The sequence below is a fragment of the Silene latifolia genome, chromosome Y (assembly GCF_048544455.1).
Source record: "Silene latifolia isolate original U9 population chromosome Y, ASM4854445v1, whole genome shotgun sequence".
In the NCBI taxonomy this organism is placed as follows: domain Eukaryota; kingdom Viridiplantae; phylum Streptophyta; class Magnoliopsida; order Caryophyllales; family Caryophyllaceae; genus Silene; species Silene latifolia.
Window position 1 is genome coordinate 388,885,830 of NC_133538.1, and position 6,093 is coordinate 388,891,922.

General features: G+C 41.7%; 1 non-coding gene across 1 annotated transcript; it reads left to right on the forward strand.

The window, feature by feature from the left end:
- The first annotated feature begins 838 nt into the window (after nucleotides 1–838).
- On the forward strand, nucleotides 839–945 carry LOC141634837 (small nucleolar RNA R71). The gene has a single exon (XR_012539556.1). It is a non-coding gene; the product is annotated as a small nucleolar RNA R71 (small nucleolar RNA).
- The last annotated feature ends 5,148 nt before the right edge of the window (nucleotides 946–6,093 follow it).

A 6,093-nucleotide genomic window follows, 5' to 3' on the forward strand; every position in this document is an offset into this window, starting at 1 on the left:
AATTGCCCCTTTTGTCTTTGTGAGCTTGAAGATGCTAGTTGAGTGAATTGGGTTTCCAACATTTTGGTGTGGGCTAGGATGTTGTTAATGGTGATTTTCTTTGCTTGACTATCCTTTTGCATTTGAGTGAAAAACTCTTGTTGATTCTTTTGCATTTGGAGGACCGCTTTTTGAACATCAAAACCTTGGTCATTTTGTTGATTGTATGGAGTTTGATTTTGGTAACCTTGGTTTTGGTTGTAAAAGGGTCTTTGATTTTGGTTTCTCATGGGAGGTGGGGTGTATGCTGGTTGAGGGTTTTGAACATTTTGGCTTTTGTATGAGAGATTTGGGTGGAATTTGGTGTTTTCATTGTAATAGTTTGAATAAGGGGTACCACTCTTGTATGCTTGAAAAGCAACTCTTGTATGCTTGAAAAGCATTCACTTGTTCATTTGTTCCCCTACATTCACTTTGGTCATGTCCCAAAGTTCCACAATTCTCACATATCCCACTTGGGATTGATGAAAATGCCGTTATGGCATTAACATGTTGCTTTGGTGATTTTGAGGCTTCTTCAAGTCTAGCCATAGCCTTTTCGAACTTCAAATTGATGGTATTAATGTGAGCACTAAGTTGAGCACCCAATTGAGTAATAGAGTCCACTTCATGCTTTCCTCCTCTAGTAGCCTTGCGAGGTCTACTATATTGTGAATTATGGACCGCCATTTCCTCAATCTTGTTCCAAGTTTGATTGTCATCAACTTCGGTGAACATTCCATTTGATCCCATGTTGAAAATGTTTCTTGAGTCTTCATAAAGACCGTTCCAAAATTGTTGTACCAAGAACCACTCGCTAAGTCCATGATGAGGACATGAGCGACAAATTCCCTTCAATCGCTCCCAAGTTTCATACAAAAATTCTTCATCTCTTTGCTTAAAGCCCGTAATTTGAGCTCTTAGCATGTTAGTCTTTTCCGGTGGATAGAACTTTTTGTAGAAAGCTAGAGCCAATTTCTTCCAAGAATCAATTCCGAGAGTAGCCTTATCAAGGCCTTTCAACCATTGTTTTGTGGTGCCAATTAGAGAAAAAGGAAATAAGACCCATCGAATTTGGTCTTGAGTTACACCGGTTTGAGAAATCGCATCACAATAGTCGCAAAAAGTCTCCATGTGAGAGTGAGGGTCTTCACTAGGCATCCCCCCAAATTGGCTTCTTTCGACTAATTGGATAAATGCGGATTTGGCAATGAAATTTCCGGTTAAATGTTGTGGTGTGGGAGTACCATTGGGTAGGTTCTCCTCGGTTGGTACGGAATGTGATGAAAATTTAGGCATTGTGGGTTGATTTTGTGTTGGATTTTGTGTTGGGTTCTCCTCACCTTCTCTTGCAAAAAGGTTGATGAACTCAATAGTGTTTGGTTGAATATCTACAACCTCACCAATACCTCTCAAAGTTCTCCTAGCAAGTCTTCTATTGTTTGTCAAAGTCCTTTCAATTTCGTGATCAAAGGGTAACAAGTTACCTTGTGATCTTCTAGACATGCAAAATATCAAACAACTTGAAAATAATTAGAACAAACCTTGAGGAGTTTTACTTCCCCAAGGCAAAGAAAGACACAACTAATAACAATATAAGAAAATCTAAATCAAGTTAACACCGTCCCCGGCAACGGCGCCATTTTTGGTCGGACTCGCTTGGAGGTTTAGTTTTCGGTACTTGTCGTTAGGAGCACCTAGACCAAAACACAATTTATAATTCCACAAACAACTCTCCAATAAGTAAAGAGGCAAGTAAAGGTCGTATCCCAAGGGACGGGAATTGAGATGAGATTTTCAATTGCAACTAGTGGTGTCTAAGGGTGTCACAATTTGGAGTTTGAAGTAGAAGATCACTAAACTAAATAGCAATAAAAGTAAACAAGCAAGATGATTAAAAAGGGGTGTAAACAATTGATAAAAGGCACTAGGGTGTCATGGGGTCATAGGGGATTCATGGGAATTGATCATACAAACATATTCTCAAATTATAAGCAAGCAATTATTGTTGTGATGGATCGAGTTGGTTTATATCTTACAATCCTAGGAAAGTTTGGGTCCCGGAGCCGAATCGATTAGATTGTACAACACCTACAAGTCGACTTAATCTTCCCTGCTCAACTATATACATGGTCTAATGAGACTCGAGTTGGTTTATGTCTTACAAGTCTCATTGAAAAGATAGGTGATGGGTAAAAAATGCAAGGATTCATAGGCTCGCATTTCATCAAACATAACATGTGTATAAGTTGAGATCACAACAAGCAAGCAAATAAACTATGAAAACATATTAATTTAAGCATGAATCATCCCCCATGTTGGTTTCCCCTAATTACCCATTAACCCTAGCTAAGGAAACTACTCACTCATTATCATGTTGAACATGCTAGCAAGGTTGTCAATCACACCAACAAAGTAAAACATGTTGAAAAAATGAAGATAATTAACAATAATTAAAAAGGTATTAAGATAATTATACCTACTAATGATTCCAATAATAAAGCAAAGAATAATAGAAGTACTTGATGATTGATTGGAAGGTTGTCAATCTCCCAATAATAACCCAAATAATCTTCAATTACCCAAAATGAAAGATGAACCAAAGAGAGATTAAGGAAATGAAATTTGTATTAAAACTTGATTAAATTTTGATTACAAGATTAAAGAGAGATTTGATTGATATAAACTACACTAGAGATTGCTAAGAAGAACCTGGTCTTCTAATTAGCCTAATGGGGTATTTATAGTGGGGATTAGTTATATAAATTAGGGTTTACTAAGGGCTTAAATGACGATTAAGTCCTTGAGGAATCGCCGGTCTCAAGGGAGACTCCGGTCTCCTTTTTGCCGGTCTTAGAAAAATATGCGCATCCTTCATGAAATGTGTAGAAGACGAAATGGCTGACACACAATCTGAGCGTCCAGGGCACGGGACGGGCGGATTGTGGGCTTGTTGGACGAGTGGATTCAAGGGAAGACGGGCGGATTGTGGTGGTTCTGGACGGGCGTCCAGCTGGGGAAGACGTTCGGATTGCACCTCTTGGACGGGCGGATTGTGGACAATCCGCTCGGATTGTCTTACAGCTACTTTCTTTCTTCTTTTCTTCCTTTTTCTTCATAAAATCCTTGAGGATTTCCTCGGGGATGCAATGATCTTTTCTCATCAATGCCCATCTACTATAGTATGTACAAAGACCTTCTAATCTTGTCTTCTCTTTGATGCTTGGTCATTGAATTCAATCAATTTAGCTCTATTTTGCCATAAAAATGCAAGGTTTGCACTCCTTTCCTACCAAGGAAACAAAACCTCAAAGAATATGCAAAACAAAGGACTAAAGACAATAAATGACCCAAATATGCACTAAAAAGCATGGGAACAAGGCTAATTCGGGGACTAAATATGCTTTAATTATGGTCACATCAATGTACATATCCTGTGACAACTAGCAGCTTCTCAATAACTTGATATTATACAACCACATGGAAGATGTGAGGATATTATAAACATATCAATCGGTAAACCATGACAGATGGTATGCGCATATAGACAAAAGGTGATACAATTACTACTAAAACTGCGTTAATTGCTCAAAATCCATGTCCATTCCTGACCACTGACGCCACATAACCACTACTCACAAGCCAACGATATGTACATATACAAAAATGAACTTTAAACAGCATTACTTGCATGTCAAGTGCCCGTAACGATACATGTCATCGTCCCGTCACACCTATATCTTACAAAACTTCATTTATAACGCAAGTACGAGTCAAAACATAACTAATAATGCGACCAAAACATGTTACGAATCTTCAACAGTCACGATAAATATCGAAACATCCAAAAATAAAAGCATTCAAATAATTTAAGTTTCGAAAAGTGCATGTAACAGTGTCACTCGATCGAGTGGGTAAGCACTCGATCGAGCTGGCCCTACTCAATCGAGTATCTTAGCTACTCGATCGAGTAGCCCGAGATCAGAATACCCCTCCAATAGACACACCTGCAGCTACTTGATCGAGTGAGGGGCACTCGATCGAGTGGCTTTAGGTAAAAAATGCTCTAAATTTCAAACACAAGCTATATAATCGCATAACCACGAGTCGGGATGATATCCCGACCACCAATCCTGTAAAACAAGTTCAAAATAAGCAAGTACGACCTTATGTCCACCAATACAACCAAGTTCCAAAAGAAAGTACCAACCGAAACAACTAACATCCATCAAAACTACAAACATAAAAAAAAGGAACGGAGTATCACTCCTGCTGCTGCTGCTCGTCCATCACGACATCTTCATCTCCACCACCACCTGAAGTGCCTGCTCCCGACGTACCAAGACCCGCATCACCACCGGCTCCAGCATCTGGCCTCATGTACCAAGTGGTCAATCCATCGTAAGGCTACGCCTGAGGCTCTCCCCAAGTAGACATGTCCACCCCATAAGAGTGGAAAACCCCGCTGCTGTCCCCGACTCCCCTCCACCAAACCAGATGAGGTCCCGAGGTCCCAATTCCCTGAACATACGCCATCTCATGCAAGTTCCGGATCGTCAAGGTGGAGGACACCCTCTCAGCAAGGTAGCTCTCACGCATCTCCGGGGTATCAAAAGAAGGGTAACCAGGAAACGGATACTGTGGTGGTACCGGATGCTGTGGCTGAGTCTCAGCCACTCTCTCTCGCACTCGGCGTGGCCCTCTCCCAATCCTAGGTCGATCCTCCTCAGCCCTCACGTTCTCCCCTTCCTCGGCTCAGGCATGGCTCGGAGGATCTCCGGGTCGATGAAGTACGTCTGCCTCGTAGGACGCGCATCCCCCTCCTCCTCCTCGTCAAAATCGGCAGATATAACTGCCGCAGGTAAAGGCTCTGTCGGTGGGAGGTGCTCAGGAGCTGGTATCTTCATCCAACTCATGCCCCACACCCTCCACACTAAACTACCATCCTTTAAGGTTCTCAATCATTTCAGGTTGAGGAAGTAAGCTCTGTCCAAGATAGGTACAGGGGTGGCTAACGGGGTGTAGGTTGAAGAAGCCTCAAAGGAAGTTAGCTTCTCAGCTAAACATGTGGCAATGGCACCACAACTCAGGATTCTAGTATCAGACGAGGCCATCAAAGCTAGACTGGCACACACTATGGCGGGAGCACTAAAGGTCACTCTCTCAGTCCGCTCGGGGTTTAGGTACGCCATAAGAAGCATCAACTCATGTGAGTTCAACTTACTCACATCCGATCTCTCGTAGAGGAGGCACGACAAGGCACGAAGAAAGATTTTCAAAGTGACATGTTGCACATCATTTATCAACATGTTACTAGCAGTGGGAGCTGATTTTCCGGTGATACAAGGCATAAGACTTCTAACCCCACACTCGGTCGGTATGTCACGAAGGGCTCTCTTGGCAGGCTTAGCCAAGCCAAGGTGAGAACCAAACATGTCCATGGTCAAGACAAAGCTGGTATTCATGAGACGGAACTCCACAGTTTGTTCTACAAGCTCGCATTTAAACGAGCTCATGAACTCGAGGGTAAAAAAGGCATACGAATGCTTTCGTAAGCGATAAAGTCCGGTCAACCCCAAGGTCTCAAAGATGTGTCTTACATCGGCTCAATACCCATATCATCCAAAAGGGTCGTGTCAATGCAGCGGGTCGGTCTCATCTTACGAGTCTGCAAAGCCACAAACTTCTTTCTTTGTGTGAAATCAACAAATACCACAGACGGGTATTCGGGTACAGCCGGGACTACCAGTCCACTCCCTTCCCCAATTTCGGGCTCAGAAGCTCTACCCCTTTTACTCTGTCTAGTCCCTACTGTCGGTCTCAGCATCTGTTTCAGCATACAATTTAAATATACCACCACATATGCACTAAAACATAAAAAGCATACATGTTCGATCATAAAAGAATCATCTAAGTACACACTATCACCAACAAATCCAAAGTTACCAGAAAAAATTTCCAATTCTTATGAATCAGACGGTCTCTACATCTGTAGAAATTTTGACATATTTAGCATGAATTAACTTAACCACTACTACTTTTAGGACCCAAACCTTCAAAACATATTCATATACA